At 42.8% G+C, this 18,281-nt stretch overlaps 1 protein-coding gene across 6 annotated transcripts in view; it reads left to right on the top strand.

Annotated features, from left to right (window-relative positions):
• The window catches only part of LOC115109510 (ras association domain-containing protein 8-like), a 60,690-nt gene that overhangs the window by 12,575 nt on the left and 29,834 nt on the right, over window positions 1-18,281 (top strand). For 3 of the 6 annotated variants that reach the window (XM_065009790.1, XM_065009792.1, XM_029634466.2), the window contains exon 1: window positions 1,835-2,466. The exons of the other annotated variants lie outside the window; for them this stretch is intronic. The gene's annotated coding sequence lies outside the window, so the exon portion shown is untranslated. Of the gene's footprint in view, window positions 1-1,834; window positions 2,467-18,281 lie in introns of those variants that run through there. 6 annotated transcript variants of the gene reach the window in all.

Below are 18,281 nucleotides of genomic sequence, written 5' to 3' on the forward strand. Positions count from 1 at the left end.
TCTATAAAATTGAAGACAGAATAAACTGTGTGAAACAATTTCTAAAAACTGTTGACGTCTAGTGGAAGCCATGGGAACTGCAATCTGGGTCCTAATTATTAGACCTTTCCATAGAAAAGCATTGAAAAGTCCTCCCACTAGCCTTATAAAGTTAACTAGCCTCTCAATGCACTTCATGATGACAGAAGTGAGTGCTACGGGGCGATAGTCATTTAGTTCAGTTACTTTTGCTTTCTTGGGTACAGGAACAATGATGACATATTGAAGCAAGTGGGGACCACAGACTGGGATAGGGAGAGATTGAATAAGTCCGTAAATACCTCAGCCAGCTGGTCTGTACATGCTCTGAGGACGTGGCTAGGGATGCGTCTGGCGATCCGGGTTGTGGATTTAGGAATGCTCTCTAAGTCAGGGAGAGGGAGGAAATGTATCTGTATTGGGTTTGAATGTGAAGATTAAGCTTTTTTAGACATCTGTTCTTGCTTTCTTTTTGCTGGATGCAAACTGGAGGGATGGAGAAGGGGGATGGGGTGTTGAATGTCATAGAAAAGTAGGGGTGGTTGAGGGGGAGGGATGGGGTGATGGAAAAGGGAGGTATAGAGGGAGAATGCACCCTCAGGAATGCCTGGAAGGTGACAGTGAACTCTCCAAGCCTTCAGATGGTTCATTACATCACAGGGCCCACAACTAACCCAACTTGCCCTGTCCAGTTGGCTCTGTTTGACTTTTGGGATTTCCCAACTAAGTTGGCCCTAATCGTTAGGAAAAAGACTGACTTCTTGAAATTGTCCCTTTAAAAAGTTACTTCCCTCTGACACCTTCTGCTTTTCTCACCCTGGCCACTATCAGCTGAACCTCTAGGGTACTCTCCCTTTACTGTAGAAGTGGCCTACTGTGTGTTTGTGTGAGAGAGAATTACAGGCAGGATCTGTTGTGCATCTCAGCTCTTAAATGTGTCAAAAGCTTGTGTCTCAGATGTGAGCAAACTCTGATAGTTCTGGCTGAAGTAAAAAGCTGGGTCTAGCCTCGTCTAAATGGTATTACGTTTGGGACACGGGCTATTGCAAGAAAAACATAGACCAATCCTTTTGCATTTTAGTGTCAATGTGTCTGTGTTTGTGAATGTGTTTAGCTAAAGATGGTTATGAATCATATCAGGTTAGTCTGTAAATTAATCTAATGCTCAGTCTGTCTGTTGATTTCAACACAACAAAATCTAATTGGTCTGGCATGGTTCCAAACCCAGCCTAAGTATCTTAGCAGAACAAGACACGCACACACACACGGTCTCTAAGGTGCAGGGTTGAGTACTGGGTGGTAGCCGGCTAGTAACAGTGACTAAAGTTCAGGGCAGGGTACTGGCCGAAGACCAGCTACTGGTGACTATTTGACAGTCTAATGGCCTGGAGATAGAAGTTGTTTTTCAGTCTCCCGGTTTACCTCTATTTTTTTCTGCCTACAAGATGGTAGAGGGGTGAACAGGCCATGGCTCAGGTGTCTGAGGTCCTTGATGATCTTCTTGGCCTTCCTGTAACACCGGGTGCTGTACAATAGATGTCCTGGAGGGCAGGACGTATGTGTGAGTTCCCAACCCAAATGGTCAGGTTTGCCCTGCACTCCCTGGGAGAGGCTCCCTCACTGTTTAAACACACACTCACCTTTACACACACACACACACACACACACACACACACACACACACACACACACACACACACACACCTGGATATGGGACTGTGACCTCATTCCAGGAAGAGAACATCACCTGAGAGACTCATTTACATAGTCAGCTGTTCATGAGGCCAGAGGGAGGAAGTCTACTCAGGTAGTATGTACACAAACACACACAAATAAATACACACACATACACTATGCAGTGTACGGTGTGAATATTAAGACAGTTCAATACAGCAAATTAAATTCTGAGTGTGTTGTTAAGAGTGAAAGAGAAAGGCAGAGAGAGAGACTCCTCTACTAACCACTACCTGGAGAGGGGGAGGGACCTGCCCTGTCAGCAGAGTGTCAGGAGAGAGAGCTAGAGAGAGAGAGAGAGCTGGAGAGAGAGAGAGCGAGAGAGAATGAGAGAGAGAGCGAGAGAGAGAGAGAGAGCGTGAGAGAGGCTTAGTAGTCTCAGATCTTTGCTGTGGTGAGAACATCCAGGAGAGCTGCATTCCTGAAGCAGCCAGCGAACGAGTGAGGGAGACCGATAGATAGAAACCGGAAAGGGAGAGGAAAGATAGAAACAGAGGAGTACCGACAGACAGATCGGTTTAATCTCCAGCCACCTCATCTGACTCTGACCCCTGCTGGACTTTACCTCCCCTGAAACACTCACTCCCTCTTTTGTTGGGACTACACTTCCTGATCCCACTCTCCAGAGCTCGGAGGAGCGAGTGGAATCTACCTGAGAGAGAAAAAGCTAGAACGAGAGAGCGAGAGTTGAGAAGGAAGACATTTCCACACCTGGTGAGTGTGACACATTTTGTTCTGGGAAAGAGCGTGTGTGTTTCTCTGCGTGAGTGTGTGTGTTTGTATGAGGGAGTTTATGTGTTTGAATGTTCCTCAGTAGTTTTTGAGGAAGTTTGTTTTTAAATTCTAAGTGCATCATATTGTGTTTGAGTAAAAGCTTACCCAGAATTGCAAGTTTGGGTAGAAAACCAAAAGATTTGACTCGTGATGAAAATAATAGTGTGGTCATCCTCACAATTCAAGGCAGTCCTCCATGAAAGTAATTCAGTTTGTCTTTCTTTTCACTTGATTTGTGTCCTGGAAACGGACCTTTGTGTGTGGTTTATTCCCTTAAAAACATGTCTAGAGTAGTTACTGCTAGAACAAGGAAAACATTAGGCTATTTCAATTCTAATGGTTTCAATGTTATGGTCTCTAGTGGTCTTCGATGGTAAAATATCCAAACGCATAAGACTGCCATGCAATTACATTATTTTATTTTATTTTAGTCTCTAGCCCATTTCTCCATCAACGTTTTGGGCTTGTAGGAAAAGTCTTCAGAGAGCTGTCACTAGTTGGACTAATACATATGCCATTTAGCAGTCGCGTTTATCCAAAGTGACTCTTACAGTCAGGCCAAAATAAATATTTCATATGGGTGGACCCGGTAATTGAATCCACAACCCTGGTGGCACCAACGCCATGCTCTACCACCAGAGCAACACTGGACCATACAGGACTTTTCAGGGAAAGTTTGGTTGAAGCATTAGGTTGCTAAAAGACAAACAAACTGAATTGCTTTCATGGAGGACTGGTATGAATTGTGAGGATGACCACACAATTTATTTTCATCATGCGCCAAATCTATTGTTTTTCTAACCAAAGTTGCAAAGGAAATGTTGTGTTCTCTGAACAGGGGAGAATCAGGAGCTGCAGGTAGCCTAGTGGTTAGAGCGTTGGGCCAGTAACCGAAAGGTTGCTATATTGAATCCCTGAGCTGACAATGTAAAAATCTGTCGTTCTGCCTCTGAACAAGTCAGTTAACCCACTGTTCCTAGGCCGTCATTGTAAATATGAATTTGTTCTTAACTGACTTGCCTAGTTAAATAAAGGTTGAAAAAAATCACCAGATTGACAAGGAATACATTTCATAGTAGGGAGAAGCAATACTCCAAGCTGCAGCTTCAAACTACTTCAAACTGCTTCAAACATAGAGAACTGATACTGTATGTTGGATTGGCATAGGGTGTGGGGTGTCCATGTGTGGCATATCTTACTCATTGGTAGGAATAAGTTTGATCCAAATCAGATGCTGGGTACTATATTTACTATGTATCATGAATCCTATAAATAAAAAGGGGAAATTTGGGTGCAATCAATTAGCTTAATTTCACAAAGATCAAATTATATTTCAACAAAATAATGTTTCAGGAATGCTAATCATATCTGTTAATTACTCCAGAAACGACCTGAGAACAATCTGAAATGGTGTGTGTCAAAATCCTCTTTCGTGTGTGTGTGTATGTATGTACGTGAGTGTGTGTGTGTGTTCAGTGTCCCTGATCAGGCTACTGTGTCCTTAAATGTATCTGTTGGTGCTAAGCCCCTCCTCTGTAACATGGCACAACCTGGAACTGTCTGTCCAACCCGTGTGTGTACTGGTGTGTGTGTGTGTCTGTATGTCTATACGTGTGTGTGTGAGAAGGCATGATAAAGCCATGGGTGTCTCTTCCACAGCCTGCACGTCACCAAGCTCTTTTTACCCTCACAGATTAAAGATCGATTTATGGAGGGCTACACATGCTAAAACATAACTCATTATCCTAGCCTATGTGTGTGTGTGTTTCGAGATAGCGTCTTATTATGTGTCTGTAGTTGTTGTCTTGTCCTGTGGATCGATGAGGGAGCCAGAGAGAAAAAGAGAGGTGATTTTATTTCCTGGCTTACCCTGAGACAAGCATATCGCTACATCCGCAATAACATCTGCTAAACATGTGTATGCGACTAACAAAATGGATTTGATTTAAGTAAACAGCCATACTTCATGTGTTATCTGTGTGTGCATGTGTGTTTAAACTACCAACGGGACATTAAAAACTGTAATATCTTACAGGCTGACTACACCGCTCGCATGGCGTGCGCGAGCAATGCAAAATAAATGGAGAAATCTATATTATTCAATTATTGCACCCACACTGCTTGTGCGCGCCAACAGAAGTCAGTTCTATTTGTGACGCAGATCGCGCTGCAAGTCCTGCCTCTTCCATCTCCTCATTGGTTTATAGAAGCAGGTACCCACGTGCCATCTCCTCATTGGTTATACCCACGTGGATGACTGAAAGACGAACAAGGTCAGTGGCAGTAATGCACCTAATTTATGAAAGTTGCCAATTGCAATAGAAGAAAAAGCCTGGAAGGAGGAGAGATGACTAGAAATTATTCAGTTGACGTTTTATATGTGGATTAATTGGCGGAGTAGACAACCTTGTGCATTTCAGGTAAAATAACAACTCAATGTTTATATCCCAGGACAAATTAGCTAGCAACAGCAAGCTAGCTAAATAGGACAAATTAGCTAGCAAGTGCAATATCAAGTGCAAGCTAGCTAAATGGCCATAAATGTTTAATGCTTTTCGACCTGTCCCCAAATTAATATAATTGGTTCAGAGTTTAAAAAAATATTTTAACATGCGTGTCGTGATCGCGTTTGGTGTTGGGGGACAAAATAAATGTATAAACAATGGCTCACGCGCGCAGACGGTTTGGGTTCTGTGTTATGTTTCACTGAGTCGTGGCTGAACGACGACATGAAGAATATACAGCTGGCGGGTTTTACAATGTATTGGCAGGATAGAACAGCAACCTCTGGTAAGACAAGGGGTGGCGATGTATATTTGTAAACAACAGCTGGTGCACGATATCTGTCTCAAGGTTTTGCTCGCCTAAGGTAGAGTATCTCATGATAAGCTGTAGACCACACTATCAACCAAGAGAATTGTCATCTGTATTTTTTGTAGCTGTCTACATACCACCACAGACTGATGTTGGCACTAAGACCGCACTTAATGAGCTGTATATCGCCATAAGCAAACAGGAAAACGCTCATCCAGAAACGGCGCTCGTAGTGGCCGAGGACTTTAATGCAGGGAAACTTAAATACATTTGACCAAATCTCTACCAGCATGTTAAATGTACAACCATCTCTGGATGGCATTGAGGAGTACACCACATCAATCACTGGCTTCATTAATAAGTGCATTGATGACGTCGTACCCACAGTGATTGTACCTACATACCCCAACCGGAAGCCATGGATTACAGGCAACATCCGCACTGAGCTAAAGGGTAGAGCTGCCGCTTTCAAGGAGCGGGACTCTAACCGGAAAGCTTACAAGAGATCCCGCTATGCTCTCCGACGAACCATCAAACAAGCAAAGCATCAATACAGGACTAAGATCGAATCGTACTACACCGGCTCCGATGCTCGTCGGATGTGGCAGGGCTTGCAAACCATTACAGACTACAAAGGGAAGCACAGGCGAGAGCTGCCCAGTGACACGAGCCTACCAGATGAGCTAAATTACTTTTATGCTCACTTCGATGCAAGTAACACTGAAACGTGCATGAGAGCATCAGCTGTTCCCGACGACTGTGTGATCACGCTCTCCGCAGCCAATGTGAGTAAGACCTTTAAACAGGTCAACATTCACAAGACCACAGGGCCAGACGGATTTACCAGGATGTGTACTGCGAGCATGCGCTGACCAACTGGCAGGTGTCTTCACTGATACTTTCAACCTCTCCCTGTCTGAGTCTGTAATAACAACATGTTTCAAGCAGACCCTGTGCCCAAGAACACTACGGGAAACCTGCCTAACTGACTTCTGACCCGTAGCACTTAAGTCTGTAGCCATGAAGTGCTTTGAATGGCTGGTCATGGCTCACATCAACACCATTTTCCCAGAAACCCTAGACCCACTCCAATTTGTATACCTCCCTAACAGATCCCCAGATGATGCAATCTCTATTGCACTCCACAGTGCCCTTTCCCACCTGGACAAGGAACACTTATGTGAGAATGCTATTCATTGTTCAACACCACAGTGCCCTCAAATCTCATCACTAAGCTAAGGACCCTGGGACTTAACACCTCCCTCTGCAACTGGATCCTGGACTTCCTGACGGGCCGTGCCCAGGTGGTAAGGGTAGGTAACAACATATCCGCCACGCTGATCCTCGACACGGGGGCACCTCAGGGGTGCGTGCTCAGTCCCTTCCTGTGCTCCCTGTTCACTCATGACTGCATGGCCAGACACGACTCCAACACCATCATTAAGTTTGTTGATGACACAACAGTGGCAGGCCTGATCACTGTCAACGGAGAGACTAGAAATCAGTCAGCCTATAGGGAGTTGGTCAGAGACCTGGCCGTGTTGTGCCATGACAACAACCTCTCCCTCAATGTGCTCAACGTGATCAAGACAAAGGAGATGATTGTGGACAACAGGAAAATGAGGACCGAGCACGCCCCCATTCTCATCAACGGGGCTGTAGTGGAGCAGGTTAAGAGCTTCAAGTTCCTTGGTGTCCACATCCCCAACAAACTAACATGGTCCAAGCACACCAAGACAGGCGTGAAGAGGGCAAGACTAAACCTATTCCCCCTCAGGAGTCTGGAAAGATTTGAAATGGGTCCTCAGATCCTCAAAAAGTTATACACCATCGAGAGCCTTCTGACTGGTTGCATCACTGCCTGGTATGGCAACTGCTCGGTCTCTGACCACAAGGCACTACAGAGGGTAGTGCGTACGGCCCAGTACATCACTGGGGCCAAGCTTCCTGCCATCCAGAACCTCTATACCAGACGGTGTCAGAGGATGGCCCTAAAAATTGTCAAAGACTCCAGCCACCCTAGTCATAGACTGTTCTCTCTGCTGCCACACGGCAAGCGGTACCCGAGCGCCAAGTCTAGGTCCAAAAGGCTTCTTAACAGCTTCTACCCCTAAGCAATAAGACTCCTAAATAGCTAATCAAAGGGCTACCCAGACCCCTATTTTACACTGCAGCTACTCTCTGTTTACTATCTATGCATGGTCACTTTAACTCTACCTACATGTACACATTACCCCAATTACCTCGACTAACCTCTGTCCCCGCACATTGACTCTTTACCGGTACCCCCTGTATATATCCTCGCTGTTGTTATTTTAATGCTGCTGTTGAATTATTTGTGCCTTTTTTTTTCCAATTTTTATTCTTACGGTGGGGCAAAAAATACATAGTCAGCCACCAATTGTGCATGTTCTCCCACTTAAAAAAGATGAGAGGCCTGTAATTGTCATCATATGTACACTTCAACTATGACAGACAAAATGAGAAAACAAAATCCAGAAAATCACATTGTAGGATTTTTAATGAATTTATTTGCAAATTATGGTGGAAAACAAGTATTTGGTCAATAACAAAAGTTTATCTCAATACTTTGTTATATACCCTTTGTTGGCAATGACAGAGGTCAAACCTTTTCTGTAAGTCTTCACAAGGTTTTCACACACTGTTGCTGGTATTTTGGCCCATTCCTCCATGCAGATCTCCTCTAGAGCAGTGATGTTTTGGGGCTGTTGCTGGGCAACACGGACTTTCATCTCCCTCCAAAGATTTTCTATGGGGTTGAGATCTGGAGACTGGCTAGGCCACTCCAGGACCTTGAAATGCTTCTTACAAAGCCACTCCTTCATTGCCCGGGCGGTGTGTTTGGGATCATTGTCATGTTGAAAGACCCAGCCACATTTCACATTCAATGCCCTTGCTGATGGAAGGAGGTTTTCACTCAAAATCTCACGATACATGGCCCCATTCATTCTATCCTTTACACGGATCAGTCGTCCTGGTCCCTTTGCAGAAAAACAGCCCCAAAGCATGATGTTTCCACCCCCATTCTTCACAGTAGGTATGGTGTTCTTTGGATGCAACTCAGCATTCTTTGTCCTCCAAACACGACGAGTTGAGTTTTTACCAAAAAGTTCTATGTTGGTTTCATCTGACCATATGACATTCTCCCAATCTTCTTCTGGATCATCCAAATGCTCTCTAGCAAACTTCAGACGGGCCTGGACATGTACTGGCTTAAGCAGGGGGACACGTCTGGCATTGCAGGATTTGAGTCCCTGGCGGCGTAGTGTGTTACTGAGAGTAGGCTTTGTTACTTTGGTCCCAGCTCTCTGCAGGTCATTCACTAGGTCCCCCCGTGTGGTTCTGGGATTTTTGCTCACTGTTCTTGTGATCATTTTGACCCCACGGGGTGAGATCTTGCGTGGAGCCCCAGATCGAGGGAGATTATCAGTGGTTTTGTATATCTTCCATTTCCTAATAATTGCTACCACAGTTGATTTCTTCAAACCAAGCTGCTTACCTATTGCAGATTCAGGCTTCCCAGCCTGGTGCAGGTCTACAAATTAGTTTCTGGTGTCCTTTGACAGCTCTTTGGTCTTGGCCATAGTGGAGTTTGGAGTGTGACTGTTTGAGGTTGTGGACAGGTGTCTTTTATACTGATAACAAGTTCAAACAGGTGCCATTAATTACAGGTAACGAGTGGAGGACAGAGAAGCCTCTTAAAGAAGAAGTTACAGGTCTGTGAGAGCCAGAAATGTTGCTTGTTTGTAGGTGACCAAATACTTATTTTCAACCATAATTTGCAAATAAATTCATTAAAAATCCTACAATGTGATTTTCTGGATTTTTTTTCTTCTAATTTTGTCTGTCATAGTTGAAGTGTACCTATGCTGAAAATGACAGGCCTCTCTCATTTTATTAAGTGGGAGAACTTGCACAATTGGTGGCTAGACTAAATACTTTTTTGCCCCACTGTACCTTTTTTTTACTCAATTTTTATACACATTTCTTAAAGCATTGTTGGTTCATTAAGGGCTTGTAAATAAGCATTTCACTGTAAGGTGAAATGCTACACCTGTTGTATTCTGGACATGTGACAAATACATTTTTATTGGATTTGTTTGTGTATGTTGGTTTCTCAGTGTGTTTAGTGTGTGACTGTGCCAGTATGCGAGTCTGTCAGTGTGTGTGTCTGTTTGTCAGTGTGTGTGAGATGGTGTCAGTGGTAATAGATGGTTGTGGAGGGAGAGAGGGAGGGAAGTGATTGTGTTTAAACACAGGAGCCTCACATTTATTATCCTTTTAAAATTGGCTATGTGTGTGTTTGTGGTGTGTGTGTTTTCTAAAATGAAGCACATCATCCAGCTGTCTCCTCAGTCAGTGACATCACCTCTAAGTTCCCCTCTTATCTTAGCCTGGTTGTTTAGTTCTCGTCTGTGCACACACACACACACACACACACACACACACACACACACACACACACACACACACACACACACACACACACACACACACACACACACACACACACACACAGGATTAAACCTGCACTATGGTTCATTTCCCACAACATTGGGCTGGGTGTGTTTTTAATGCAGAGAATGGAGCATCCTCTGAGGGATGGCTGTGATGTTATTTTTAATGGCCTTTTATTACATCAGTATACATCAATGGAAAAGCATGACCCCTTTTCTCTGCCTCTGTTATGAATTGTGTGTGTGTGTGTCTAGCTGTAATGTAATACAATCTTGGTGAGTGCAGTCAGTTTCCTCTAACTCATGATGATGGTGTACATAGTGACTGTCCTCAAGCTTGTGAAGTGGTTTTGCCTGTCACGACGAGACCTAGGCTACCTACTGAAAGTGGACTCAACTCAAGGCAACAGTATAGGAATGTTTGCATGATGGAAAGTATTGCTTGTGTCTTATGTGTTTTAGCGAGTGAGTGAGTTGTGCTTGGCTCAGGAAGGAGAGCGCACTGCGGTGATAAAAGATTGATCCAGTGTTGCTCTTCTCACTCACTCACTCACACACACACACACACACACACACACACACACACACACACACACACACACACACACACACACACACACACACACACATATATCTTCTCTTCTTTCTCTTTCTCTTATGCTCAATGAACAATTTGACTTTGATATGTTACCTCATCAGTCCTTTCAATAAGCCATGTTTACATTGCTTTGTAAACGTGGCCCTAACTGCGTAGCAGGAACCAATAGCATTCAGTCTGTTTGTGTTTCTGGAGTGAAATGTTTGATACCAATTGCTGCAAGTTTGCATTTAGTCATCCAGTTAGAGAGAAGTTCTAATGGAAAGTCCCGGACAGTCAGGCTGTGGTCATTCAGTCATCCAGTTAGAGAGAAGTTCTAATGGAAAGTCCCGGACAGTCAGGCTGTGGTCATTCAGTCATCCAGTTAGAGAGAAGTTCTAATGGAAAGTCCCGGACAGTCAGGCTGTGGTCATTCAGTCATCCAGTTAGAGAGAAGTTCTAATGGAAAGTCCCGGACAGTCAGGCTGTGGTCATTTAGTCATCCAGTTAGAGAGAAGTTCTAATGGAAAGTCCCGGACAGTCAGGCTGTGGTCATTTAGTCATCCAGTTAGAGAGAAGTTCTAATGGAAAGTCCCGGACAGTCAGGCTGTGGTCATTCAGTCATCCAGTTAGAGAGAAGTTCTAATGGAAAGTCCCGGACAGTCAGGCTGTGGTCATTCAGTCATCCAGTTAGAGAGAAGTTCTAATGGAAAGTCCCGGACAGTCAGGCTGTGGTCATTCAGTCATCCAGTTAGAGAGAAGTTCTAATGGAAAGTCCCGGACAGTCAGGCTGTGGTCATTTAGTCATCCAGTTAGAGAGAAGTTCTAATGGAAAGTCCCGGACAGTCAGGCTGTGGTCATTTAGTCATCCAGTTAGAGAGAAGTTCTAATGGAAAGTCCCGGACAGTCAGGCTGTGGTCATTTAGTCCGGCAGTGAAAGAGCAAGAACTTGGTGCCCCAGTAGCAACAAACTCGCTCACTGTCAGACTACAACCTGAAAACACACACACCTCAGGATTTGTTGCTACTGACAACAGTCTACCTGGGTGACGGTGGTGTGCTTTTCCACTGCACTCTCAGCTTCACCGCTGGCCCTGTCTATTTCTTACTGCTTCACCTCTTTCACCCTGACCTGAAGACAAGTGTGTGTGTGTGTGTGTGTGTGTTTTCTGTCAGTGTCCTTGGCAGTGTTGCCAAGCTTCCGGACACCTGTGGATGTAGAGACCACGGGCTGTATGTGTGTTGTGCACGCACTGCAAAACATGAAATCTAAGCAAGGCTAAATATCTTAAATTGAGTGATAATTCACTTATAATTCGCTTGGAAAGAAAACAAATACTAAGTGATCTAACATTTTTGGCAGATCATTTTGCTTATTTGAACCTAAAAATGTCTTAAAGATATTTGTCCTTAATATTTTAAAATCAGATACATTCAGATTTGCCAATGACGTTAGATAATTTATCTTGGTAAGAAAAAAATATTTTAAGTGAATTATCACTCAATATAAAATATTTAGGCTTGCTTACATTTCCCTTTTTGCAGTGTGTGGTGCGTCTCGTGAGATTTATCTTGACGCAGCTTTGTCTCCTCAGCACTGTCTTGCTACCGTGGCAACGCAAACATCCCACAATCCCCTGGGAGAGTCTTGTGATGCCAGGCGGAGACATGGCGATGGGGTGTTGTGTTTGAGGAGCACACACACACACACACACACACACACACACACACACACAGACAGACAGAGGCCTGAGAGAGGGGTTTAGGTGCCAAGCATAAGGCAAGCTGTGAAGGTACTAAATCTATGATTTTAAAAGAGTATATAAAGAATACAAAATGATTTGTATTATTATTAACCCATCCACCCCCCCTGTTCAGAGGACACATCTTTTTTATTATTTATTTTTTATTTTACATACATTTTACATATACATTTTACATACACATTTTATATAGAGCAATCACATAACAATAATACATTACTGAACATAAGCTCCTTAGTCCCACCTCTCAGCCACTCTCATCACATCCCATCTATCACCGTAGACCATCCTCATTTGGTTTCCATGTGCCATATATTTTTAAATTGTGCTGTCATGTTTTACATACATACATTTTGAACCTTTCTAATAGTATAGTATCAACAGGTTTTGAGCCAAAGATGAAAACCTTTCCTACAAGTATTATTCTATCATTTATTGACTGACTGTGGCTTTCCAAATTGCCCAACACTGCTATTTGTAAGGTTCATTTTAAGTGAAACTTGCCTCTAAGTAGAGTTGAAGACGTTGCCTTATTTATTTTAGATTTTTTTTAGCCTTTATGTAAACATGGAGTCACCATTAAGACAAAATGTAATTTATTGATGGTCCCAAACTAGCCCTAGACATAGGCCATCCAATGTCAAACCACCAGCCGGCTGAAGCTAATTGGCGAAAGCAATTAGCTAGCACTAGCTAGCCTAGGCAACTTCAAGACATAAGACCTGGTTAACTGTTTAGGTTATCTAGAAGGGTGAGTGAGTGCAACTGGGTCGTTCCATGAAAAGAGTGCCTTTGATATTTTTAGTCTGTTATATTAAATGAAACACCCTTTAATATAGACCACATGGAGAATTCAATTTTATGACTAAAGGCTTGCTAAAGTGCCAAAATTCAACATTTTGACATGTCCCTCCATCAACCCTGTGTCACTTCAATTAAGAGTTCAACCCACTTAACCATTTCTCCAAGTTTTCACCACATAGTAACGTCCTAGTTATTTTTGTTGCTTTTTAAAATAATTTCTGAAGATGATTATTTATGTAATGTGTTTAGTGATTCATTTACGTCTGTCCATCATTTTAAGGTCAAACCCTGTAACATGAACTGAACTCTCGTTTTAATATGGTGAAACTATTCCATTTTAAATAAAACAAATTCAGAATAAACATTGAACATCTAATAGATCATAGTGTAAAAGCAGGTGAGCTGGTCCTACTCTTTTTGGTGTAAAACTGAGCGGATCGAGTCTGTTACCCGTAGATAGAAATGCTAGAACTGTTTTAGCATTTTCATTGTGTTTGTGACGCTTGCATTCAATTGTCACTCCCTGTTGCACAGAACAAGCTTCCATTCCCCCTGTCACGAGGGAATTTAAGGCTGATTTAAGAAGAAATCATCAACCCTGTTACGGTCAACCCTGTTACGGTCAACCCTGTTACGGTCAACCCCGTTTCTTTATTTGGCATTACTATAGTAATATTTTGATTTAACCTCTTGAGATGGGAAAAGTCATTTTTTATGAAGTTGAACATGTGCTCTTTATGTCAATGTTAAAATTAGGTGAAATCAAAGTTTTTTGGGGTCAAGTTACACTTCTCAAAAGGCACCAAATTGGTGAAATGACCTAACTGTGTACTGTTTTGGCAAAGTGAATGTACAAATATTTACCACGTGCGAACACACACACAAGAGACAACCACATTAAAACACCCCCCACCCCACTCCCAAGACAACTCTCGTTTGGCTTCAGTCATGGCCGCTGCATTTCTTCATGACCAAGCTGAAAAAAAGAGGCCAAATCAGAAAGTTCAGCCCCCCTTTAAACCGGGATCTATTATCTGTGAACATCATAGAAGTAGGTCACAGTTTTCCCCATGAACAGGTAACGTTTTCTTAAACAAACAAATATATTCAGTGTGACCTGCTACTGCTGACTTATCAGGCAGTGGGACAGGCTGTTGCTGAGTGAGTGGTGGGAGGGCTGGAGGTGTGTGTGTTGAGAGAGCACTGCATCATACAGCTTAGTCCACTATTGGCTGAGTCACGTGAGCGAGAGGAGACAGATCAGCACACGTGCACATCATGACAACTTTTTACCAGTTGTAGGTAGGCTATTTAACACAAGTGGAAATTTTAAATGGAAGTTATTGGAACAGAAGTTATGGAATTCCATCGCGAGCTTCTGTTATGGGGAAAAGTCCTCAATTAAACTAACATTAAATGTGGAGAATTATACATTTGCATCTTTTGGCCATCAAGTAGCCTATTCATTTATACAGTGCCAGTCAAAAGTTTGGACACGCCTACTCATTCAAGGGTTTTTCTTTATTTTTACTATTTTCTACATTGTATACTAATAGTGAAGACATCAAAATGATGAAATAACACATTTGGAATCATGTAGTGACCTAAAAAGTGTTTAACAAATTGTTTACTAAGAATGTAAACAATACATTCTTCAAAGTAGCCATCCTTTGCCTGTCTTGATGACAGCTTTGCACTCTCTTGGCATTCTCTCAACCAACAGTCTTGAAGGAGTTCCCACATATGCTGAGCACTTGTTGGCTGCTTTTCCTTCGCTCTGCGGTCCAACTCATCCGAAACCATCTCAATAGGGTAGAGGTCGGGTGATTGTGGAGACCAGGTCATCTGATGCAGCACTCCATCACTCTCCTTCTTGGTCAAATAGTCCTTACACAGCCTGGAGGTGTGTTTTGCGTCAGTGGCCTGTTGAAAAACAAATGATAGTCCCACTAAGCGCAAACCAGATGGGATGGCACATCACTACAGAATGCTGTGGTAACCATGCTGGTTAACTGTGCCTTGAATTTTAAATAAATCACTGACAGTGTCACCAGCAAAGCATCCCCACACTATCACACCTCCTCCTCAATGCTTCACGGTGAGCACCACACATTAACTCATTTAATCATAGCAGTCAAATGAGTTAAATCGACAGTCATTGATGGAAAATGATCTGACGAGTTTAATAAGGGCAAAGTATTTTCTCTCTTGCGACATATTAAAATGAGTTTATTATGTCATAGTTTGTATCCACACTTTGCTTCTAATATCATTACAGATTACCTCGATATTCCTTCTTAATTGGCTCGATAACGTTATGGGAAAAGGATTATTGTTTAAATGTGGCAACTCCTCTCTTGCTGTGGAAAACAAATGTTGAGCTAGTTTTCAGGCCTTTTGGGTGGGTTTTGAGTGGTCATTGGGCTGGAAAGGTTAAATAGACCTGGAAACCCTGGACAGATGTAACGGTGAGAATCTGTCAAGGATCACGTAGAATTATGTGATTATGTGATTACAAACAGCAAATCAGGATTTGGTGAAGGCGGTGCTTAAAATGGATGACGGGATTGAGGCTACCCACTAGGCTACCCTGGGGCGGCAGGGTAGCCTAGTGGTTAGAGCGTTGGACTAGTAACCGGAAGGTTGCAAGCAGTTAACCCACTGTTCCTAGGCCGTCATTGAAAATAAGAATTTGTTCTGAACTGACTTGCCTAGTTAAATAAAGGTAAAATAAAATAAATAAAAATAAGCGGTTTCCACTAGATTCCACAGACACAAAGTCAAAATTGGCTAGATCTCCATCCTGCTCTGTTAACTGTGGACTGGTTGTACCACCATAGACACTTTAGCTTTGAAATATTAAAAAGTGCCTGAGCTGTGTGTGTGGAAATTAACTTTGTAAATGTATCCCAGGCATACACAAAGAAAAGCTTAACCCCTCCCCCATGCCTCCCTCCTGGTTCGCAGGGGGTTGAGATATCTTCCCCAGAATAAATCAATCTCAACAGCCTGGCCAGTGTCAACTATGGATCCCTGACTGTGTGTGTGTAAACCAAACTGCAGGTTTATCTCAGTGTGTGCACATGCGCATGTCTGTGTGTGTGTGTGTGTGTGTGTCTGTGTGTGTTAAGAGGGGTGAAAGTGAGGTTTCTGGGGCTGGGACAGAGCGAGGCAGATGTACAATCCTGTTCCATTAAAGTGTCTAGGATACAAAGAGTTCCACCATAAATCTACATCCTCCTCTCCATCCATTCACCCCGCCACTTGGAGAGCGATAATCGTTACTCGTCCCCCAGTTTAATGAGATAGAGAGATTTGTGGCTGACACCTCCGCACCACTCTATAAATCTGTCCTAATGAGTGGCCTTAGCCCTTCTTAGCCCTACATCCACCTATAGATCCCCACGGCATGACACACACTCATGTCAATAATACCTTCATAGCATCCATAAACATCCACGTACTCGGCTCCCCTCTCACTAAACCCCTTCTGCCCCTAAACCCATACCTTACTTACTCCCCCGCGACCTTAACTCTGTCCTTTCACAATCCTGTTTCAAGTACAGACCTCACCTGAAGGTCCACTCGCTCACTCACTCGCTCACTCACTCGCTCACTCACTCACTCACTCACTCACTCACTCACTCACTCACTCACTCACTCACTCACTCACTCACTCACTCACTCACTCACTCACTCACTCACTCACTCACACCACACCACACCACACCACACACACACATTCCTGTGTTGTGTTTGCTCCTATCCCACTATCCCATGGCCATTATTAGATGTGTGTGTTAGGTTTGCATATCCCTGAACTTAACCATGGGAGCCACATGTTAATCTATAACACCTGTTTATTACCTAATCTGTGTATTACTTTGATAAATGTTTCACTAGTGTTTAGGAGATTAAATGAAGGAGAAGAAATGGATCCGTAGGAAACTAAGACGTGTTTAGTGTCATGGGATTGAGCTTGCTGTTGGTTGACTACAGTATCCATTGCATGACCCCAGGTTAGGAACTTTGAAAAATATTTCCCTCGTGTTAGGGAGAAGAAATGGAACTAGGTCCTCATAGAAACTAAGCTGAGTTCAGTTGAATTAAAACCAGTGTTGAGTTGCTGTTGGGCAAACCGGACCAAATCTGTAACAATCATAGACGTCTCTGTTTCATAAGTTTGGACATCAGAGTAGAGCACAGTAGAGTTCAGTACAATACAGTAGTACAGTAAAGTATAGGTCATTACAGTACAGTAAATTATACTCTACTCTAGTGTGCTTTACTATACTGTACTAAACCGTACTCTACTCTACAGTACAGTACTGTATTGTACTGAACTTTTATTTTATTTTCTTGTACTGTACTGTACTGTACTGTCCAAACTTGTGAAACAGATGTCTATGATTGGTTCAGATTTGGACTGACAAAATTTCAACTACTTTTCACCATCCTTGGATGTCTAAAGTCGATCGGTGCTCAGTGGATGGGAGGACTGGTTACAGTAAATGGAAAGTGAGGGGGTTCATGAGTAGGTGTCAGCAAGGTGACATTAACTGGAGAGAGAAGAGGGGGGGTGTCCAGACTGGTTTCATACACTTGCTTTGACCACAACATGATAGAAAGAGAAAGAAAACAGTTATGAGCTGACAGTGTGCCAGTGGAAGGGAGGACAGTAGCATGTGACCCAACTGTGGTTAGTGTCTGACTATTAAGAATTCCTATTGTAGCCAATTCAGTTCCGATTTGGTAACAGAACGGCACGTTTTAATCACTTAATAAATCATAAACCAAATTGCTATCAGCAAAAACACTATCACATAATTGGTAGGTCTACCTTGACTTGTTACTTCTGTGAACTTTCATTATCCTCCCTCCTCGAGAGAGAGAAATTAGAAAATATCTTAAAGAAAGACAAGACACTTGGTAATATTTCTTAAAATTACAGATGGTAAATCATTTCCGCAAAACTAAATATAAACGTTGATATTATTTGGCACAGTCTTTTGATGTATTTCTAGTATCTTTTAGGACTTTTTCTGGTAGATGTTGTCTAAGAACCCTTTTCTGTCTGTTCTACCAGAAATGAAAGCCTTTGCTTATTCTTAATATTTAGGATGGAAAATGGTTGAAAAATGTATATATTCCTTAATTTCACAAACATCTACTCTTATCTATCATTTGACACCAAATTGTCTATTCTCCTATGAACTTCACATGCTAGCGCTCATGGGGATTTTTACACGGAAATGCCCTATTGTTAACATTGCATGGCCCCAGCCAAGTTGGGTGACTTGGGAGGTAACCTAACTGGGT

Source organism: Oncorhynchus nerka, linkage group LG25 (genome assembly GCF_034236695.1).
Source record: "Oncorhynchus nerka isolate Pitt River linkage group LG25, Oner_Uvic_2.0, whole genome shotgun sequence".
In the NCBI taxonomy this organism is placed as follows: domain Eukaryota; kingdom Metazoa; phylum Chordata; class Actinopteri; order Salmoniformes; family Salmonidae; genus Oncorhynchus; species Oncorhynchus nerka.